Source organism: Phocoena sinus, chromosome 5 (genome assembly GCF_008692025.1).
Source record: "Phocoena sinus isolate mPhoSin1 chromosome 5, mPhoSin1.pri, whole genome shotgun sequence".
Classification (NCBI taxonomy): domain Eukaryota; kingdom Metazoa; phylum Chordata; class Mammalia; order Artiodactyla; family Phocoenidae; genus Phocoena; species Phocoena sinus.
The window spans coordinates 10,115,464-10,137,785 of NC_045767.1; the positions used below are offsets into that span (position 1 = coordinate 10,115,464).

The following is a 22,322-nucleotide window of genomic DNA, read 5'->3' on the forward strand; positions in this document are numbered from 1 at the left end:
GACAAAATATATGAAACATCAGTGTGACATTAGATATTAGGCAATGAATGACATTAATCCCTGAGAGATGAGAAACAAGACGAACTCTACAATTGTCCTTGCAATTGTATTTTGAAGGCCATGGTAGGAGAGGTATCCAGGTGAAGCCCCGTAGTCTTCCTGAGAAAAGTAGATGAAGCTGGGAATCCAGACAGACCAAGGAGGCTAAAGTCCACAGGAAGAAAGAGTATCAGAGAAGAGAGAATGAGGAGCTTTTATATCTGCAGAGGGAAGCTCTTAAGTCTACAGATGAGTCCTCTTTAGCACATGCCTTTGAGGAAAATCCCCAAGGTGGGGTCAAAGATTAATGGAAACATTACCTGTGTATTACATAGGGCTGAGAATAGTTCCTATTCTTACCAGCCTCTTGAAGACATAGCAACAGAAATTACCAAAAATGAAAAACAAAGGAAAAACAAAGAAACAAATGAACAGATAATCAATAAGGGTCAGGATATCTTCAAGTGACCTAATATCCATATAATGGCATTCCCCAGTGGGGAGGAGAAAGAGGTGGGAGAGAAAAATGTTTGAAGAAATCATGGCCAAAATTTTCCAAATTAGACTAAAACTAGACAGCTACAGATCCAAGGAACTCAGTACACTCCAAAATGAAACACAAAGGAACCTACACCAAGGCACATCAAAATCAAACTGCTTAAAAACGGTTATAAAGAGCAAATCTTCAAATCAACCAAAGGGAAAAAAAGCTACATTTCTCTCAGAGAAAACTATAAGAATGATAGCATATTTTTTGTCAGAAACAAGGCATGCTAGAAGATAGGGAGTTGTAAGTTTAAAAGTCAAAAGGGCAAAAAGTATTTATCAAACATTCAAAGGCTGAAAGAATAGATCGGCAAAGACCACCATAACTTCTTCAAGAAATGTTAATAGAAGTCCTCTGGGTAGAAGATAAATCAGACCATAGATTTCTCACATTTCTGTCCCTCCTGTGAATGAGGTGCTGGCACTGTCTGCCCAGTGTCCTTAATCATCTTTTCAAAGATGTTATATAGTGAACAACTTTGGAAGATAGAGTTCGTATTTCTTTTTTGAGTGAAACCCTAGAAGATAAAGATGATGTCTCCCTCTGGAGCAAATGACAGGCATGTTTGCTGCCCAATATAATAAAAACTGGATCCCTCTGGAGCAAAGGGAAGCATGCTTACTGCCTATTGTAAATGATTCACGTACCTAAGCTCAGGCTTCCTTCTGCTATAATGCAACTCAGTTTTTGGATGGCCCTCTTCACATTAACCTGTAGGAATGAGGGCCTGAGGAACTCATACAAACAGCTATTGCTGTTAGTAATCAACTGTCTTCTGTCTCTGACCCAAGACTCTGTCAGCAACCCTGAAACTGGCAGGCTAACATCTTAGCTTGAAAATAGGGCAAAATCAGACTCTTCACAGTTCTTGATGATTATACACATGCATTGGTCATTTTTTAGTTCCTTAATATATAATGAGAATGTGTATACTTAGCAGTTGACCAAACATTCTCATTGGTTCCTTGACCTGTAGAGTAAGAGCTATTGTAGTGGAAATGACCAATTGGAGGTCCATAAACAGAGCATCTCCCACCCTGGCCACAATGATAAACCCCGGCCTTCTAAATACATCCCATATATGATCATCTGTCAATATTTCCACTAATAATATCGTGATCCAGCCATGCTCACAAGCCTAGATTCCTATAACAGAATCCTAATGCTGGTGTCACTGATTCTACTCTTGTCCCCCAAATCCGGTAAGAGTAAGTTCAGAAAACAAAACTACTGTAATCATTTTAAGGAGGAAAGAATTTAATATGATGAACTGTTTGGTTACATATTATTATTGGAAAGGCAGAAGGGGCAGGTTATGCCTCTCATATACACTCACAAAATGGTACAAAACCTTCCCGTGACTGGAGCTACTATCGTTGAGGTCATGAGTGTAGCTATGCTTTTCAAGGTCTGAAATTATTACTGCCTTGTGGAAATCTCTGACACCAGCGAACTGGGGAACAGGAGCTGAAGCTTGGATTCAGGGATTTGGTGTCAGATCAAGAAATTTTCTCTCTTGCTATTTTTCTTTAAACCCAGAGGACCTCAGGATTAGAGCTCTTTTCAAAAATCCCACAACTTTGTTGGATCTACCAAATCCAGTAACCATAGGAACTGGTGTCCACAACACTTCCTCCTTCCACATAAAGTGTTTAATTGACAGAACCTTCTTTATATCCAGAACCTTACTTAAAAAAGAGTCTGTAAAAAATAAACTTAGCTTTCCAACCCTGGCACATAGACAGCAGATATAGCACAGTTTTGAGAGAGTCCTTTCCAATTCCTACTACAATGCCCCTACAATACTCCTTCTACCCAGCCACCTGAGTGATATCATTCCACCAAATAATACCCAAAGCCTTACCATTGCTTGCAAATTAAAACCCAAAATTCTTATTGTGGTTTAAAGTTTGCTTCATGATCTGGTCCCATTCTTCCCTCTTCTCCTACTTCCTCCCTTTTCTACATTACACTTCACCCATACTGACCTTCTTTCTTCTCTGTCCACTCTAGATTCTTTCTCCTTATGCTTGAATCTCCTTGGAATTTTCCACTCCATTTTTTGTGTACTGAATGAATTAAATTGGGTTTTAGCTCCAATGACACCCCCTATAAGAAGCTTTTCTTTTACACTCCAATCTAAAGTACTATCCCCTTTTGCCATCCAGTCACTATTCAGAATGTCATTCTGTATTATTTTCATGATAGCAATTTTGTCATAGGAATGACAGCACTTGATTGTAGAAAACTAACAAAAACAATGAAAGAAGTTACCTTAATATAAAGACTTTTAAAAAACTTTCTGTACAAAAGAAGCTATTCAGGCAGAGCAGAGAACAGATCAGTACATTCCATCTGGATAACCTTCCTAAACGCTTAATCTCCAGCACATTCTATGAGTGTTTACCTTCACTCACTTGGAAATGAAGGCAATTTAACTGGAGGAGAAGAAATAAGCTTCAGGCATGCTTGAAGTTCTTTCCTGCAATCCACATCACCATCACCTTTGAGTCAATATTTTTACAGTACCACCTTGCCAGTTTTATCATTGTTTATCTTTCTAAAATGTTACTTATATTTTGTATACCTATCTCTTCTACTAGGATAAATTATGTGTGCTACTCAGGAAGGAGCAGGTATTATATTTAATTAAACAAATCTAAATATTCCACATTTCTTTGGGAATTGAAGGATCTATCTCTCTCCTTTTTCCTACAGTCAATTGACTCACACAGGTTGGTGTGTGTTTATTGTAGCCATCCTCATAGTACTTGTACTGCTTCAGCATTATTATGGCCCTAAGGCCAATCACAAACTCATCTCTGTTTATTGTGCTGTTCTTCTGTCCCTACTTTCAGTGCCAGTGGTAACCCTTTCAGCTAGACCTGTTTCACCAACTTCTGATACACACACGTAAGAAATTTGCAATTTCTTGTGAAAATAAAGCAATCCAGATATGTTTGGTTCTCTTGGCCAAAAATAGAATTAGCTAATAACCAAGAACATATATATGTATATATATATATATATATATATATATATATATATATAAAATAGTTTTTATATATACATATATACATGTGTATATATACATATACGCATATATATTAATATAGTATGTTATATATATGTTCAGGATTTAGGGCTATAAACAAAGAGTTCTTTAACTTAACACAAAAAGCACTAGCCATAACAGCAAAAATTGCAAAATTTGACCTCAAGAAAACTAGGAAAAAAAGTGAGTTAAAGATTGGGAGAAAATATTTGCAAACCACATATTTGACAAAAGACTTGTATCTAGACCGTAGAAAGGACTCTCAAAACTCAACAGTAAAAGCAAACAAAAAAAAGTCAATTAGAAAATGGGCAGAAGACATGAGGAGAAATTTCACTGAAGAGGATATACGGATGCCAAAAAGTGCATGAAAAAAATATTCGCTTTCATTAGGTGTTAAGAAAATGGAAATTACAACCACAAGGATGTATCACTACACATCTATTAGAATGGCTAAAATTTTTAATATATGATAATAACGACTGCCAGCATGGATACAATGAAACTGTGTCAATCATACTTTGCTGCTTGGAATATAAAATGACATAGACATTCTGAAAAAGAGTTTGCCAGTTTCTTTAAAAAACTTAAAATACAACTACCATACAGCCCAGAAATTATACTCTTGGGAATTTTAGCCTAGAAAAAAAATAAAAATTTGTGCTCACATAAAAACCTGTACATGAATGTTTATAGCAACTGTATTCACATTGTCAGAAAACAGACAACCCAGATGCTCTCCAATGGGTGAATAGCTAAACAAACTGTGGTACTTCCATACCATAGAACAGCACTCAGAAATAATCAAAAAAGGAACTATTGATACATACAACTATTGATACATCTCCAGAGAATGATTCTGGGTGAAAAAAAGCCAGGCCCCAAAGGCTGCATACTGTATGAATCTGTTTGTATAACACTCTTGAAATGACAAAACTATAGAAATGGAGAACATTTCCTATAAATAAGTAAGAAAATATCAGTCACATCCAAAAAGGAGGTACAGACTTGAAGAAAATTAAAATCAGACAGTTTGCAAACGAAAGATCTTTAAAAATCTCTAACTTTGTGTTAGGTAAAACAAAGCATAAAGCATTTTGTTGGTATACAGCAATTATGAACAATTTGTGTCAATCAGTATAATTTGGATTGATAGTAATAATAATCAAAGTATTAGTATTAAGAGATAAGATTTTCCCCCTGTTGTATAATACATAAAAATGTTGATTACATAAAATGTTATACAATAAAGGAAGCACATTTTTCCTGCAGTATTAGTGAAGCAGTATCTGAAAATTTATTTTCCCACTGAAGTACTTTCTAAGCAAATAGAATATTATCAAAATGAAATTATCTTAACACCATGTTATATTAGAAAACCTAAGATATGCTAGTAAATTAGTTTCATAAAGTAGTCTGTTCATTCGGAAACTTAGATCACTGCCTAGTAAAAATAGTTACTTCAGAAGGCACATTTACTTATGCAAGTTACTACCACATGTAATGAAGCTCACTGTAACAGTAATATGCTAAATGGCACCCATTAATGTCTCATTATGTAGAAGCTTATTTTAGAAGAGCTTCTAATCTCTTTTAGCACTCAGGAATAGGACACAGAAAATTTCATTTTCAGTACTGACCTAAAGTTGCCCAACTTAAGATAAGTCCTCATTATCAGCACAATCAATTTTTTAAAAGAAATGAACTAATTGTCAGCTTTGGGACCAAATTTAACAAACTATTAAATATTTTTACATACTCAGCAGTAACCTATAGACCCTCAAATAGAATTCATTCCTCACTACTGCCATTAATTACTCCAAAATTTAAAAAATTTACATAAAATACATTTGAAGAGTGCTATAAATCAAATATTGAATTAAATGACAGCATTTATATTCACTTTTCAAAAGAAAAGGCACAGGTAATGACTATTATGAAAAGGCACAGGTAATGACCTATTATGAAGGACATTAGATAGTCTTTTTTTTTTCCAAGTCAAGGATTGAATTGGAACATGGAATCATCTTCCATTATCTCCATCATATAATATTTCTTGAATACTCAACTTCAATACAGTAGAAGAAGTAACAATTTCCCAGAGGTAATTTAAAAAATGGATTTATTTAGTATATTCAGTATTCATTTGAAGGAAAGTTATTAAGTATCTCTGTATTAATCAGGATTCATTTGGTTGAAAATAATAGAACATCATCACAAATTAATCATTATGAAAAGATTATTTACCTCACCTGGACTCTAAAATTCAAATAAATAAAATCAAATTTCTTTCTCTCTCATTTGTTTACCTTTGCTTGTCTTTGGTTTTCTTCAACTCTTGGTTTAATTTTTTTCTTCTGCAAATAGGCTGCTTCGATTTTCTGTTAGACTTTCAGCAGCTCCAGTCTTAACACCCTTATGATATGAAATCCAAAAAGAAGAGAAAAATATTACCTACTAACAGTTCAGAAAATTCTGAGCAATGGGACACTTTTCCTACTTTTGGACCAAAAGCCTGTATCCCAGGTTTAGGTTCAATGAATGATAATCTGACCAGAACCACAGGTAGTGGGAGAGAAGTTCTCTAAAGGAGATGCGGTAGTGTTTTTTAGAAGAAAAGGTATGGAAAAACATGCTAAGCAGAAAAAACAAACAAACAAATAAATAACAAAGTTAACTGCTCATTATCAGCACAATCAATTCTTTTAAAAGAAATGAACTAATTGTCAGCCTTGGGACCAAATCTTAACAGAGACAAACTATTAAATACTTTTATGTACTCGGAAGTGACCTTTTATAAACGCTCAAACAGAAATTCGTTCCTCACTACTGCCATTAATTATTCTAAAAATTTTTAAATTTACATAAAATACATTTGAAGAGTGCTATAAATCAAATATTGAATCAAATGACAGAGTTTATATTCACTCTTCAAAAGAAACAACAATTTTGTCACTCCGTAAAATTAGTTCGGTTGTCTATGTAGAGTTGCATTTGGTTAGATACATCATTTATATTTGTGTATTTGTTTGCATATAGCAGAGGTTTTCAAGCAAAATTGTTGTCAGCATGAGCTGAGCACTTTCAATAGGAGAGGCACTCCAGATCCGGAAATCAAGAATATCAAAAGGATACCATATATTTTAGAGTATGAACATCAAAGTGTCTTCTCTAGGATTTATGGAAACCTTTTCCAAAATTTAAATTTCACGAGAGTGTTCTGCACACTAAAAACAGCATGAATAAGACTGAGAATTTCTGCTCACACAGTGCTTATCTATACTGTTGGTTGGATACAGAGACCAAGCAGGTAAACAAAATAAATAAGATGGGTTTTGGCTGTGATGTATTATGAACAAAAATTTTTAAAGAAATGATCTAGAAAGGAACTTGTGAATAGTATGTTAGAATTTTAGTGAAGTAAAGACAGGCCTCCCAGAGGTGAATTTTTAACTAAGACTTGATTGAGAAAAAGAAGTCAGTCATGGAAGGACTCGTGGAAAGAGCAGAGGGGGCAGCAAGGGAAACCTTGAGGTTTTAAAAGCTACTGTAGTTGGTGCTCTGTGAATGAGAGGAGAGTGTTAGAAAATGCAGTCAGAGAGGAGGTAAACAAAGGCTATATTATATAGACACTTTATACTATTTAACAAACTGATTTTAATTTGGATGCAAGGAGAAACCAATGGAAGTTTTAAGTGGGGCTAGAAAAAAGGAGGTTTGGAAGGTAGTGATATGGTTCTAATTAAATTTCTAGAAGGTTAGTCTAGTGGCTGTATGAGGGTTATATTTAGTGAACAACAATGGAAGTAGGAGAAAAGTTAGTAGACTACTGTAGAAGTCTAGGAGTGAGTTAGGGTGGCAAAGAAGTGAACCAAAAGAATATACTTTGAATATAGAGCTGATAGATTGACTGTTGTATTGGATTTGAGATATGAAGAAAAATTAATAAGGAATGACTTACAGGTATTTAACCTGGGAAACTGTGTGGACAATCGTTTCATTAACTGAGATGAGAAAGACTAAGATAGCAATAGGGGTTGGGAAAAATTTTCAAGACCTTGGTTTTGGACATATAAATTTGACCTGCATATTAAACAACTGAGTGCAAATTCTGAGTAGGAAGCTTGATAGACAAATCTGTAGGGAAACTTGGAGGGGTGTATTATCTCTGCTGTGCATCTACAACCTAACAGTGCCCGACCTGTTGTATATACTCAATGAATATTTGCTGCGTAAATAAATGAATGAAGAATCTACTGCCCTTACTCTTACTTTTTACTCTTCATGTAGTCTTCTAATTAGTTCATCATTTTTTCAGTATCTCCCAAGCTTATTCCACATGAGGAGGAATGATGACATAAATAGGAAATCTGAACATTTCGCATACTGAAAAGAAAACTCCTTAAATAGATTCTTAAATTGAAATATTTCATATAATTTGAAATAGCACTAATTCTTACCTACAATATGAAAATCTCTGGAATGACTAAGAAAATTTAAGTTCCTAATACTACACCTGATACATCTTTGATAGCTATTTATCATGATAGGCTCTGCCTATGAAGAACATATGTATTCTTTTTGTGTTCATTCATTTATTCATTGATTTTTGAAAAATACTTATTGCATCTTTACCCTGCTGCATGCACTTTACTAGGCATTCAAGGGATTCCATGGGAGGATAATGCCTCTGCCTGTGCTGGGGTCTAGCCATACTACAGAAATCACAACCAGCGCTTCACCTTCAATGAAGTCGCAATCATACAAAGTTTAATGGAAACATGAGGTAGGATGTTCTAGAGCCTTCCTGGTTTGTTATATTTTACATGAAAGTAGTAACAGAGACTGAAAAAGCATAGTCCAGGCAAAAGAAACAGTGTACTATCTAATTGGCATATTATAGAAAAAACTGTGGCAATACTTAAAGATATACTGAAAAGGTCAGCAGCAAGGATAAGAGAAGAGGGTAAGAAATTAAGACAGAGAAAAGGATAAAGAAGTCATTTGAATAATCTAAGTGAACTCCCTGATCTAAGGCAGTGACACTTTGAATAAAGAGGGGCTTCCAAATTTCAGACTTTGACATTTGGGGACAGATAACACCATTCACCTGGATGTGCTGAGGGAAAAATGGAAGAGAGATTGGGACATCCACACGGGATATCTAGTAGGATGGGCAGATCTGGAGAAAGGTTGAAATTTAACCCATAGAGCACAGCTATATCAATGATAGTTTAAGATATGAATGTAGCTATGAAAAGCCAGCAAGAGTAAAGAGAGACTAACAGCAGAGGCAGAACCCAAGAAAAGAAAGTATACAGATAGAAGAGGAAGAGTATATATAAGAAACTGAGTGGTCATAGATGGGGATACACATATGGAAGTAACGGGATGCAGTGTCATGAAAGCCAAGAGAGAAGAGTATTTTGAGGAGACGCAGATCAATAATGCCAGATGACACAACTGTAAGTTAAAAAGCATAACATTTAAATACATTTTGATATAGTGATGCAAGATGAAGGAAAAGAATCCAGCAATTCTTCTGCCATCATGAACAATGGTCAGGATTTTGCCAGGAGAGTGTGCAGATTTTTGAACAATGTAATTCGAGAGAAAGCTCTTTGGGGAAGGTTTTAACGATAGTCAAAATAATTGAAAATTTGACACAGCAACAGAAGATTAGATAAATTAGAGATCTTCAGTCTATAGAAAAGATGATTTAATACAGTTCTCCATGCCATCCTTACTTATATGAAGGACGCTGACATGTCTCCTCTGAAACACACCACTGGGAGGTAAGACCAGAATAATATTTCACTGGGAAATGCTGTATTCTAATTTGGAAGAATAGAACAAGTCTGTGACTAATGAAGAGAAACACATATTTGAATTTATTTGAAATGGGAAGGGGTAGGGAGAAGTTATAAAGATACACATTATGGTACTGAAGGGAATGGCAATGTCTAACTGAGGAAAATAATGCCTTACTGAAGTATTCTGGAGGTTTCATAGTCAGAAAAATAAATATGCATGATTTTGTTTGCAGACTACCTGACTATATCTTTTTATGGAGACTAAACAGGTCTTGCTTCTAGTTAAAAGAGAGTAATACTATGTTACTGTTATATTTCCTCTAAATTTCAATTGTTGATGCAGTTTTGTGCTTCTAGAATGAGATGGTAAGCACAGTAAAACCTTGCTTTTCATCTTCCATTGCTTCTGAACCTGGAACTAAGCATTAGAATAATTATTTAATATTTATTAGGTACTTTGACTTATATACTCTGGGAACATATGAAGATTGAAACTATAGCTGAGTAACAAAAGGAAGTATAAGCCTGCTGAATTACTTTTTTTAATCCAGGAAAATAACATAAATCTAAATTATCCTCATAATTCCAAGCTTTATTATGCAATTTTGGGGGGGACCCCATTAGTATGAAAATGGCAAAAAATAGTCTGCTTGGCTGTGTATAAAAACTATCTAGACCTTAAGTGGTAGAATAGAATATTTTAGGAATATGATTGACCTTTCATGACTAATGGTTTGTGATTTATTATTTTACCTCCCTTCCATAAAAATGGAATTTAGGAGAGTGACAGATAGTTAAAAGGAATTGAGGGTCTTTTTCCTGGCCAGATTTATGATGGACTTTACTATGCTTCCAAGGAGGAAAAGGATATCTTCAAGGATGGTCATCTTAGGCATAAATTTAGCCATTATTGATTATATTGTCCTCTAGTCGAAGTAACTAATCTTTCAGCTGATGGCAAATGGAAGTCAAATGTTCTGATTACTTCACTTTGAATTTTAAAAGGCACAGAGTCAAATTTAAACTTAGCCAGCTAAAATAAAATAATGGAAAAAGGTGTTGCCAGCTAATGAAACAAAAATAGAAATGTTTTCATTACTTCAAAAATAATGAAAATATATTTTAGTAAAGAAGAAATCAACACTCCATTTCCCAGCATTATTTTGGAAATAGATCATAGAATGATAATGTAAGACCAGATGGGAAACACAACAAGCAAAAATTAAACTTTCAAAATAATTCAGTATAAGGTACATGGGAACCTCGGAAATAACCGTGCTTTATAAACATTTATTAATTACACAAAAATTTACCACTTTTCATTAGTGTTAGATGGAAAAAAATTAAACCTAAAACCATATATATATACTTTTTAAAAAAAATATTTTGGTCTTAAAGAAGTGAAACAGAAAATAGAAACCATTGAGTGGTTTTGTAGATCTTGTAAAGATAAATAAATCACAAAAAACTTTCTGAATGTTATAACACATAGTATGTAACTGAATATAAATCAACTGTAGCATATTATCAACTTTTCCACAAATAGCTTTTTATTATGACTATAAGAAAAATTACTGCTAGTATTTTCCTCACTGGGGCTTGTGCTTTGTATTTAAAAAGAATTCAAAAGAACAATTACAAAGAAAAACTTTGCCTTACTTGATGTGAAGTGTAACACTAGTTGCAACTTAGCATATCACTTTAGAAAATAATAGAGTCAATCATTTCTTTTCGGGTCATATGATAAAAACTGCACACCACCTAAAATAGGGCTAATATATCATATACTCAATGTAACATTTGGTTAAATAGACCACTTACTCAAATCTCAGCACCCAATTTAAAAAATCAGAATCTATAATTTCTTAATCAAATACTACTAAACAAAGTTATTTGTGAATTTTTCACAGCTGTGAAATATCAAATATGATCACAGCTCCACAGTTAAAAATAAACAGAATTTATGAAATTATTTTGATAATTGAGACCAACATACCAATATATTTTTCTTATGACTTCTTTTGCAAAAACAAAACAAAACAACATATGTAAGAAGGAATTACGAAATTGAGGCAGTTGACAATTAAAATAGGCCTTTGTGTTTTCAAATAATATGATTAACCTTAGAGAAATCTACACTAGAAATGAAGACTACCAGTCATAAGATTTTGACCTATTACCATATGTTCCTGTGAATACAGTTTATGCTATTTATAAAAAAGGAAATCACTGAGCTCTTCAGGATATTTATATAGAGCTTTACCCTAAATTCACTCATGAAAAAAAAAACTTACTATTAGTCTAGAACTCTGCAAGGTGCTTAGAATAAAGAAATGCATAAAAAGTAGGTCCTCAACTTGAGTAACTGAGGATCCCATGCAGGAGATAGATGTTATAATCTTAGACTTTGTATGTCTGAATCCATCATCTACCATACCCCATCTTTCTCACTCCTATCAGGCTTCAGTAACCTACTTTTATTCCTCAGATACAAATACACAAAAGGCTTTCCCACTGGAGTTTCCCTGTGCCTGGGATGCCTGACATGACCAACTATTTCTGAACCTTAAGGTCTGCGGCATATACTAATAGTTGCCTACTCAGCATGCCCGTTTCCTATCTTTTTGCTTAATATTTTGTATAGAGGAAGAGATCATGTTTATTTCAAGCTAAGTATAACAGTAACAGTCTACAGTTTCTTAAACTCCTTTACTATTAGTGCATACATATTTCCCAGTTGTTGGCAATAAAATGTAAGCAAAAATTTGTTGTACACTTTTCTGGGAAACACATTGCTTCCCCCAAAATAAACAACAGATGTAACTACTCCTTACCTCTTTCTGCTTTGTACAGAGGTAGGATGAATGGAGAGGCGTCGGGTGACCATGAGGCAACAAGCTTAAAGGAGAAAGCTAAGAAGCTAAGGATAACTAAGTCATGGTAGCAACAGCCTACTTCTAGAATTCTTGAATAAGAAAAAAAACTATATTTAAATGCCATTACTGACTGGTACAAAGCCCCAGCTAAAGTTCTATGCTCAAACATAAGACTTATTCTTTAAAATTCCTTCTGCAACTAGTTATGTTAGGGTGCCTAAACCTTTTTTGTTTATTTCCAAGCATGTATATTAACATGTGATTTTCTTACTTATTTATTCGTTCACTTGTTTATTGTCTGGCTCCAATTCTGGGTGGAATGCCATCTCCACGAGGACAGAGAGTCTGTCCTTTTGTATACCTTGCACCTTTTGTACACTTAAACCTATCAGGGAGAACACAGAGCAAGTGATAAGTGCCTGAATACAGGAGATAGAGGAGAAATTTTCAAAGTGTGTATGGAGGAAAAGATTCCAGGCAAGAAAAATGAATATGGGATAAGACAAGGAGACATGAAGTGATGGCAAACAATCCTCCCTGAGTAAAGCACAGCATCCGGTGGGAAGTAGTATAAGATGAGGCTGAAAGGAGTGTTTTCACATGGGAGTTTATACTTCACCTGCTATACCATGCGGAACCTCTGATTAAATTAATAAAGCAAATAATGTGATGGTTATGTACTTTTGAAAGATAAGTTTCAGGCCTGGTATATTAGAAGGCAAAGAGATGAGTCTGGTAACCAGTTAAAAAAAATTATTGCAGTGAGTTATGCAAAAAAGTGAAGGAAACTTCAATCAGGTTAAATTGATTGGGATGGAAGAGGATAGACATATTAAAGAGATTTGGGTCTAGAATCTGTTTTAGTCATAAATTATAAGAAAAAGTTAATTTTATATAGGTATTTCAGAACAAGGAAAACTTTTGGTATAACAGTAAAATTGATTTTATTCATCTTGATTAAAGGGCCTACAGAAGAGTAAGGTACCACAGGTAATAATGATTACCAGGCAATAGTTAATCCTGGATTAGGAACTAAGATAAAGTGTCAGAAGAAGATACAAAAATTGAAGATACAAAAATATAGTTATTAGTTAAAAATTTATTAGTTATTAGTTAAAAATCTATCCACCTTCATATAACTTCATAGTTATATGAAGGTAGATAGATACCTTTCAGACAGAGAATGTAGAGGAAGATAAAAAGAAGATCTAGGAGGGAACTTTGGGAAAACCCAATACTGAATAAAACAGGATTAAAAAAACATGAGATGTAGAAGTTATAAAGACCTAAGAAAATCAGAAAAGAAAAATTCTTCAGAATACAATTAAAAGAACGTGTAAGCATCTGGTGAGAAAATATTTTAAATGCCACCAAAATATCAAGTTAGAAAACAAAATCAAAGTGCATGCTGGATTTAGTAATTAAGATGTATGTATTCTTAGAGCAACAGAAAAATTTCTGTTAAGTATAAATGTTTTTCTACTGATCTGAGTACCCATAAACAATTTACTGCTTTTTAGAAGAGCAGCAGGAAAAGAGGAAGGGTCCACATTAGTTGGACATCTATCCACTCTGGTAAATGTGAGAGTAGAGCCAAATGCAATTTAATTTAGGAGATCAGAAAATGTACTGTTTCTGGCACACACAGCTTCCAGAGTATATTATATCAACGCTTACAACACAAACTTAAATCAACAGCAGAACTGAATATGACTACCTAGTGCAAAATAAATAGAAGACAACTTGTCAGTCATATTGCTCCATCAGGAACAATCCCCCTATTCTTTACATTTTCAGTCATTTAAAAAATCAAAAATGACAACTAATGGTGAATGTTACTGAGTTGGGAGCAGTGGCGTGCATCATTCTTTTAATATGAGAGAAAACATCCCTCTATTTAATGAGGGGTATTTCTAATTTAGAGTAACATGGTAGCAGCTGTTTTTGTACCTCCATATTCTATGCTCTTTTGTGCACAAATGATTTGACTCTGTCATGGGCATTTCTGACTTCTCTTGACTACTACCTATTTGGGCATCAGATGCAGTTCATCTCCACAACAAAATTCTCCAACATTCTGAGAAGAGCCTTCTTATTGTGTGTATCTATTGAATAATTGTGTTCTTTCAAGTTTCTTTAACTTTTGGCTATAATTTAAACTGCATATAGAAAATTGCACCTGTCATAATCATAGAGTTGCTGACAAATAAAGCACACCTGAATAACCAGCACCCAGATCAAGAAATGGAATTACCCTAGCACTCCAGAATCCCTCCTGGTCCCCTTTCAGGTATTACAGAACAAAAGATAACCATGAACCTGAACTCTAACACAATATATTACTTGGCCTCTTTCGTTACTCTATAAATTGATGACCAATGTACTTGGCACTTTTTCATATGTTTACTGATTGGTCATTCGGATTTCTTCTTCTATTAAGTGTCTGCTGAAACCTTTTGCCCATATTTCCAGTGGATTTATGTCTTTTTACTATTAGTTTGTAAGAGTTCTTTATTTATTTTGGATAAAAATCCTTTATTTGGATCCATGTACTGTGAAATCATCTTCCTTCTGTAGGTTGCTTTTTCACCCTATGCTCAGTGTCTTGTGAAGGCAGAAGTTATTATTTTTATTTTATTTTTTTGCGGTACGTGGGCCTCTCACTGTTGTGGCTTCTTCCGTGGCAGAGCACAGGCTCCAGACACGCAGGCTCAGCAGCCATGGCTCACGGGCCCAGCCGCTCCGCGGCATGTGGGATCTTCCTGGACTGGGGCACGAAACCGCATCCCCTGCATCGGCAGGCGGACTCTCAACCACTGTGCCACCAGGGAAGCCCAGAAGTTATTATTTTTAATGCAGCACAAATTATTATTTTCACTTATCATTAGCTATGTCTAAGAAATCCTATCTACTCCAAAGTCACAAAGATACTGCATGATATTTTCTTTTAAATTATGCAATCTACAATTGACTTTTGTGTGTGATGTGAGGCAGGAGTGTATCAAGTTGACTCTACTTGTTTCAGTTTTTCCTTATGCAACATAAATGGATAGGTTTTTAAAGCTGTGTATTATAAAACTCATTATTTTAAAGTACCAAGCTTAAATCCTTGGAACTTTCTTACAATTTTAACAAGCAAAATAATGTTGCTATAAAAGAAGACCCCTGCCATACTGAAACCTACTACAGAGAGTTAATTACAATAGAACACAGAAGATCACAAATTAAATCTGCACCCTCATTGTAAAGATCTAGGAAAGGGATACTTACACAGAAAACACTGAGCTTTGAAGGAAAGGAGTGAACAGAGACACACAGGCTGGAAGGCAGAGTAGAGAGACTTATATAAGAGATGTATTTAGTGGAGGTTTTCAAAAGAAATCAGTCACATTATGTAATATTAAACATTCTGCTCTGTTTCCCCACCTAAACATCTTTAGTATATTTCTAACAATGTCCACTAAATAAAGAATATTAATTTGAAAATACATCAAGTTATTAATCAATGTGGCAGCTCTGTTTCTCTTTCAAATCCTTGTACATATTAGAAGTGATGTCACTTAAGACCTTGTAATATATATCCCATCATGTTGTTTGCCAAGGATGTGTAGTCTGATACAATGTCTGAAAACTTAAAGAAATTTGGTGAATATGAAATAACAAATATAATATGAGGAGCAGATCTGCATAAGAATTTTAGCAGGCTCTCTCGTTGAACACATAATTTGGACTACAACTCATTAGATGCCCCAGGATATTTTTATAGTAAATAATAAAAGATATCAAGTTGTACTGTTTCATGTGTATGAGTGAAATAATGTTGATGGTTTAAATTATTTGTAATACACAAACACATGAAAGAGAATTACATTCTCAAAAAAAAAAAAGTCTCTGAACAACCACAGTTAACTATTAAAGGAATCAACAAATTTATCATTATTAGAGGTTTCTTTTAGATTTTAAGCATGTAGATCAATTACCACTGATGCTTAACTTGCTTTGATGGGAAAATGAGGTCAGCATTTGTTACCTATATAATTTAATAATAAACTTCATTATGCTACTCATATTTTGCTCCATTTTAGACTTGATTTCAAACTCAAAGGATGGTTTGTCTACTATGGAGCTCACAGCAAAACTCAAACCAGAGAATATGCTCAAGAAACATATATTCCCAGCTTTTAGGAAATAATAGGTAATAAGCACACTATCCCTCTCTATACAGAGGAGAGGTTCTTCTTTAGTGGCCTTATGCTAACTAACCTTATGCTAGGTATCTTGTAAACACAAAAAGATGTGCTTGTTGATATAGAAGTCAATAGTTTAGAGAGGTTTTTGCTTACTGAAGTTTTTCCTATCCAAAGTAACAGTGGCTTCCTCATCATGGCTGTTTCCTGACTACGGCTGATATACCTACTGAACATAGACAAGACAATAGTTCCCTTAGAAAGTTGGTCCTGCCGCATAGCTTTGAAAAGGGTTCCGAGATCTCTCTTTTCTTAACCCTGTCCAGGATTGTGTGAGAGATTTAATAATCTGTAATAAATTCCTTTCTGCTTAACATAGCTGGAGGGAAATTTTTTCTTTGTAATGGTAATTTGACCAATAGTGTGTGTTGTAAGAATGAAATATAATGGAAATTGTTTAATACAGTGATTGGGAGATAATCAGTGTTCAACAAATGTTAGTGAGTATCACAGTTATTGAGAATTCCTCAAATATGTATGAGGTATGAGAACTAAATTACTGCCTGTCATATCAGGAAACAAAGGATGTCAGAGCCATCAGCCATCACATTGCAGATGCCCTGATAGTGAGCCCTGAGGGAACTCAGGAAGGAAACAAGGAATGCCCACCGTCTAGCAGTCATCAGACTACAGTCACCCCTGGTGGTGCAGCCTGAGGAAACTCAGGATGAGAAAACACAGGATACTGGCCCCAGAGAGCTGAGGTGCACATCAAAAGAATGATTTCAGTGAGCCCAGACTCTTGCATCTTCCCATACCTAGAAAAGTGCTAACTTCCTTAACTTGAGGTATCTGGTTTTCTTTTATTAATAGTAATCTTTTAATGTTCTGACTACCTGATTCTGTTGCAAATACTCCTCTATATCCTGGCCTCCTCCTTTCCTGTTTGTAGCAGTCTCTCAGAGTTAAGATATTGTCTCCAAGGCTTGAAGTCCTAAGAATGTCTGTCGACTAAAACACAACTGTCAACTTTTAGGCTGTGCTTTTTTTTTCAGTCAACGGGTATAAACTAAGCAATTATATGAAGAACCTAGGGGCAGGACAGGAATAAAGATGCAGACCTAGAGAACGGACTTGAGGACACGGGGAGGGGGAAGGATAAGCTGGGACGAAGTGAGAGAGTGGCATGGACGTACATACACTACCAAATGTAAAACGGATAGCTACGGGAAGCAGCCACATAGCACAGGGATAAGCTCAGTGCTTTGTGACCACCTAGAGGGGTGGGAGGGAGACGCAAGAGGGAGGAGATATGGGGATATATGTATATGTATAGCTGATTCACTTTGTTATAAAGCAGAAACTAACACACCATTGTAAAGCAATTACACTCCAATAAAGATGTTAAAAAAAAAAGGCAACTATAGATGAAACACTTCTGAGCAAAGTTAAACGGCAAGTAAATTCCTAGGAATTTTAGATTACCTCTGCCTATCTTTCACAATTTCTCCTTAAGATATACTGCAATTTACTTTAATCTGGGGACGGGGACCTCACCCTTACCTTCCTAGCTGAAGATTCTGACGCCCTTCTTCCTCAGTTACAGTTCAGGGACTGTATCAAACTCCTCTGTGCGGTATCGCTTCCGGTGTAGAACAACATGGTGGCTGCGCATGCCCGGCCTGGGGGGCGGAGCTCTGCTGCGGGTGGGTGCTCAGAAGCTGCTGCGGAAGTCCCGAGAGCCTGCAGGCGCAACTTGAAAGGGGCGTACCCGGCTTGGAGCTTGACCTCAGCCTCTCTCACAATCGGAGCTCGGTCATCGGGTTGCTCCGGTGGAAAGCACAGCTAGCTCAAGAGGGCCGGAAGCCCGCGCCTGCACCGGCAACACCACGTCCACAAGCTGGTAGAGGACACGAAACACCAGCCCAGAGATAACTTGCAGCTCATCCTCACGCAGCCATTGGAGGAACTTGGAGTCCGGCGGTGACCTGGTCTCAGTGAAAAGAATCTGTGGGCGGTAATTGACTACTTCCTCAAGGACTCGCTGTATATGCATCTCCTGAAAACGAGAAGCCGTTTCAAGAGGAGAACTTGCTGAGACAAGAAGGAAGACTAGAGAAGATCCAGACCAAGGCAAGTGAGGCGACAGTGAGATTTCTGAGACACTGTCACCTGGACGAGGGAATGAAGAACAGTGTCAAAATGGGAGCTAGGGCTTCCCTGGTGGTGCAGTGGTTGGGAGTCCGCCTGCTTATGCAGGGGACGCGGGTTCGTGCCCCGTTCCGGGAGGATCCCACATGCCGTGGAGCGGCTGGGCCCGTGAGCCATGGCCACTGAGCCTGCGCATCCAGAGCCTGTGCTCCGCGACGGGAGAGGCCACGGCAGTGAGAGGCCCGCGTATCGCAAAAAAAAAAAAAAAAAAATGGGAGCTAAACCCTGAAATAGTTGCTGGCCACTTCCTCAGAAATCTTGGTGTTGTGGTCACTCCACATGCGTTAAAGTTACCAGGAAAGCCCATCGCACAGAGGGGCGATTCACTGATGTGAGGTGACGGTTGTGGACAAAAAGTTAATCAGTTGATCTAAGAAAGAATTGGAAAATTTCATTCAAGCCAAAATTGAGGATTATAACCTGGGAAGAGCATCTCAGAAAGTTCTGAGAACTATTCTGGCAGTTAGAAATCAAGGCACAGTTACATAAGTTTTTTGAGACGGAGGGCTGAACATCAAATGATGTATTGACAGTTTACATAATCCAGATCTAAGTGGCCTCTTGGTGGGTCATGTGACCCTTTATAAGATCAAGAAGGAATGTTATCTTTTAAGGAGTTGTCTTGTTGGTGCTAGAAGAATGTTTCTCTCTTTGATTGAGCAAGTATTCGTGACCATGGGGGAGGTTTGGTCAATTCATAATACAGATACAGGATGCACAGTGGAGGGTGAAGGGAGGCCAAAGGGCAGAGAAGAAATTTTATATTTATAATTTTCTTGTCACCATAAAATATAAATTTTATTTCACACTGTAAATGGGCTTGGCACTGTGAGGGTACTTGTGTCTGTGGTGAACTTTGAGAGGCCCAAGACCAAAATATATAAGTACTGGTTAGCCCCGTAAGCTGCCAAGGGAATGGCCCGCACCAGCTTGCAGACTATCTGAACCTATTCTCCCTTCAAAATAGCAAAGCAGAATTCGAGGAGCAGTGGAGCAAAGGTGGTCCAGCACCATAGTATCACTCCCAGCTCTGACCCAGTACAGAATTTTAGAGACCATCGGAAGACAGCAGAGTAGACTGTATATACATATTGAATTGTCCATATTTTCCATCTTCATCTTCAACAGTTATCACATCTGGCCTTGTTGGGGCAGTGCTGCTCCAGAAATACCAGGCTGTAATTTTGATAAATTGAGTATTAATAGACCAAAAGAGTCTACATCCTATTTAGCCTCTTCCTCCATTAGAATTCATTGGAGTAAATGGTAGAGCTAGCTCATTCTTATCATCCAAACTGAATGTTTGTACCTCAAGAAAAAATGAAGAGGTGTGGGGCTTCCCTAATGGCACAGTGGTTGAGAGTCCGCCTGCCGATGCAGTGGACATGGGTTCGTGCCCCGGTTCGGGAAGATCCCACATGCTGTGGAGCGGCTAGGCCCGTGAGCCGTGGCCGCCGAGCCTGCACGTCCAGAGCCTGTGCTCTGCAGCGGGAGAGGCCACAACAGTGAGAGGCCCGCGTACCGCAAAAAAAAAAAAAAAAATGAAGAGGTGTGTTCTTTAAAAACAAAAAAGTTTATTTATGATCACTAGCTTTTAAACAGAGTATTGAACATATGATACACTTGATAATTGAATGAAGGATAAAACTTCTCTTTGGATGTACTCCAAGCTTACTTATCTAAGTATTGATTTCAAGGCAAAGGATGTTATTCTGCTCCGTCTGATATAAAGAGAGAGTAAAATCTTCAGACCAGATGAAGACAATTCAGTCTTAGTCGGTTTACATCATAGTATTTTTCAAAATTATGGAAAACTTGTGTGCAATAGAAACATAGAATATGAGGTTCTGAGCCCTCAGAACTGTCTTACTCACCATTGCATCCAATGATCTTAGCTTAGAGCCTGGTATGGTGACTCGCTTAAAAATCACCATCCTTGTCATCAACATCCTAGAAACAATAAAAACTCTACCAGTTATTGTCACTTTATAGTTTGTGTATTTAACAAGGCTTGGAGAAAGGTATAAAAAACCCAGATTTACCCATGGGGCCTCTGAGGCTGAGAGATTATCCAAGGTTACAAAGTTAGAAAGTGGCAAAGCCAAAGCCAAACATTAAACACAGGTTTGTTTAAGAAATCTCAAGTTATGAATAACAGGAAGCCCCTTTAGTGTGAAATATTGTTTTTACTATGGCATTCTAGAGATGTTGCTACTATTTGCCTTTCCCAACTATCATTTTAATCAACAACACAATGGGGATTTACTGATCCTTATGCTTCTACAACTAAAGCTATTGTGTCTGTTCAAGTTTCTCCTCTGTTTTACAGAAAAAAGACATCCCATAGGAATTTCCTACTTGAAGCCAATTTTCTCTCTGTGATTTAAATTAAATAATTAAATAATTGGATTTAGAAAAAAAAAAAAAGACACTGTAGTAAGAAGTGGAGGAATGCCAGGAAAAAAAACCCACACAAATATTTAATATATTTTTATTTTAAAATATAACAGAAATAGTGAACTTTTTTGATAACTATTACATGTATGTACAATTTTCTCTATAGGATATGTGAATTATTCAAAGAATTCACAACATTTCATTAAGGGCAATTAAGTCACACTATGAAGACTTAACTTGAAAAGTTATCCAGATATCCCTTCTGTTCTCAAATCAATTTGTCTCTGCTTCTATAAAATTCCAGGAGAAAGATTACTTCTCTGATTAATGCAGAATATCAATCTAAATTGAGTAGCTTCATTCATAAAACCTTTCGATTTATATTTATTTATACTAAGTACACTAATTTATCAAACTATACTAAATGCTGGGCATGTTGCTAAACTCCTGGGATGAAAAAAAGTGAGTTATTTATAGTTTCTGATATTGATAACACTGCTGTCAGACTAAACCCTGAAAATAGAAAAATCCTTCCCAAGTAATTTAGCTGAACTTGGATGAAGAACTCAAAATGCCTTCTATTTCAATATTCTGAAAAGTTTAGGCTTTAATTTGATGACAATATATAGATAAGATGGGAACTGGTATATTCAGCAAAAAAAAAAAAAAAACAACTATCCTATAGCAATTTAAAATTCCTCTATGGTTGTTACATTAAATTGTTCATTTGTCAACCTATTGCTTTAATATGTAGGCATTATTACATCAACAAAATAAAGTGAAGTGGTCTCCACCACAACATTTATAAAGAGCATACAGATTATTACCGACAAATTATAATAGAGATAATCTACTTATACATAACTTAGTTTCATTTGTCTTCTCTAATCTCTACTTAAACTCATCTCTATGAATAAGTCTTCTCGAATAAACTACACAGACTTCACTGCATAAGCTCTTACCTCGTAAGCATACCTTAGACAATGCTTGCAATCCTGTCCTCCTCATTGCTAAGCATTTTGTATACGATTCTCAGATATCTCTGGGTTATAAACGCCAGGGAGGCAAAAGTCATTCTGTGATTCATTTTCAAATCGCTTCTAGAAGAAATGGAGGGTCAAGTAAGATCCCGCATGGCACGCATGGCACTGCCAAAAGAAAGAAAGAAAGAAAGAAGTGTAGACATCCATGTATAGA

At 36.1% G+C, this 22,322-nt stretch overlaps 1 pseudogene; it reads left to right on the forward strand.

Moving 5' to 3' along the window:
• LOC116754549 overlaps positions 1-19,673 on the forward strand; it is a 38,248-nt pseudogene extending 18,575 nt beyond the window's left edge.
• Positions 19,674-22,322: the final 2,649 nt, after the last annotated feature.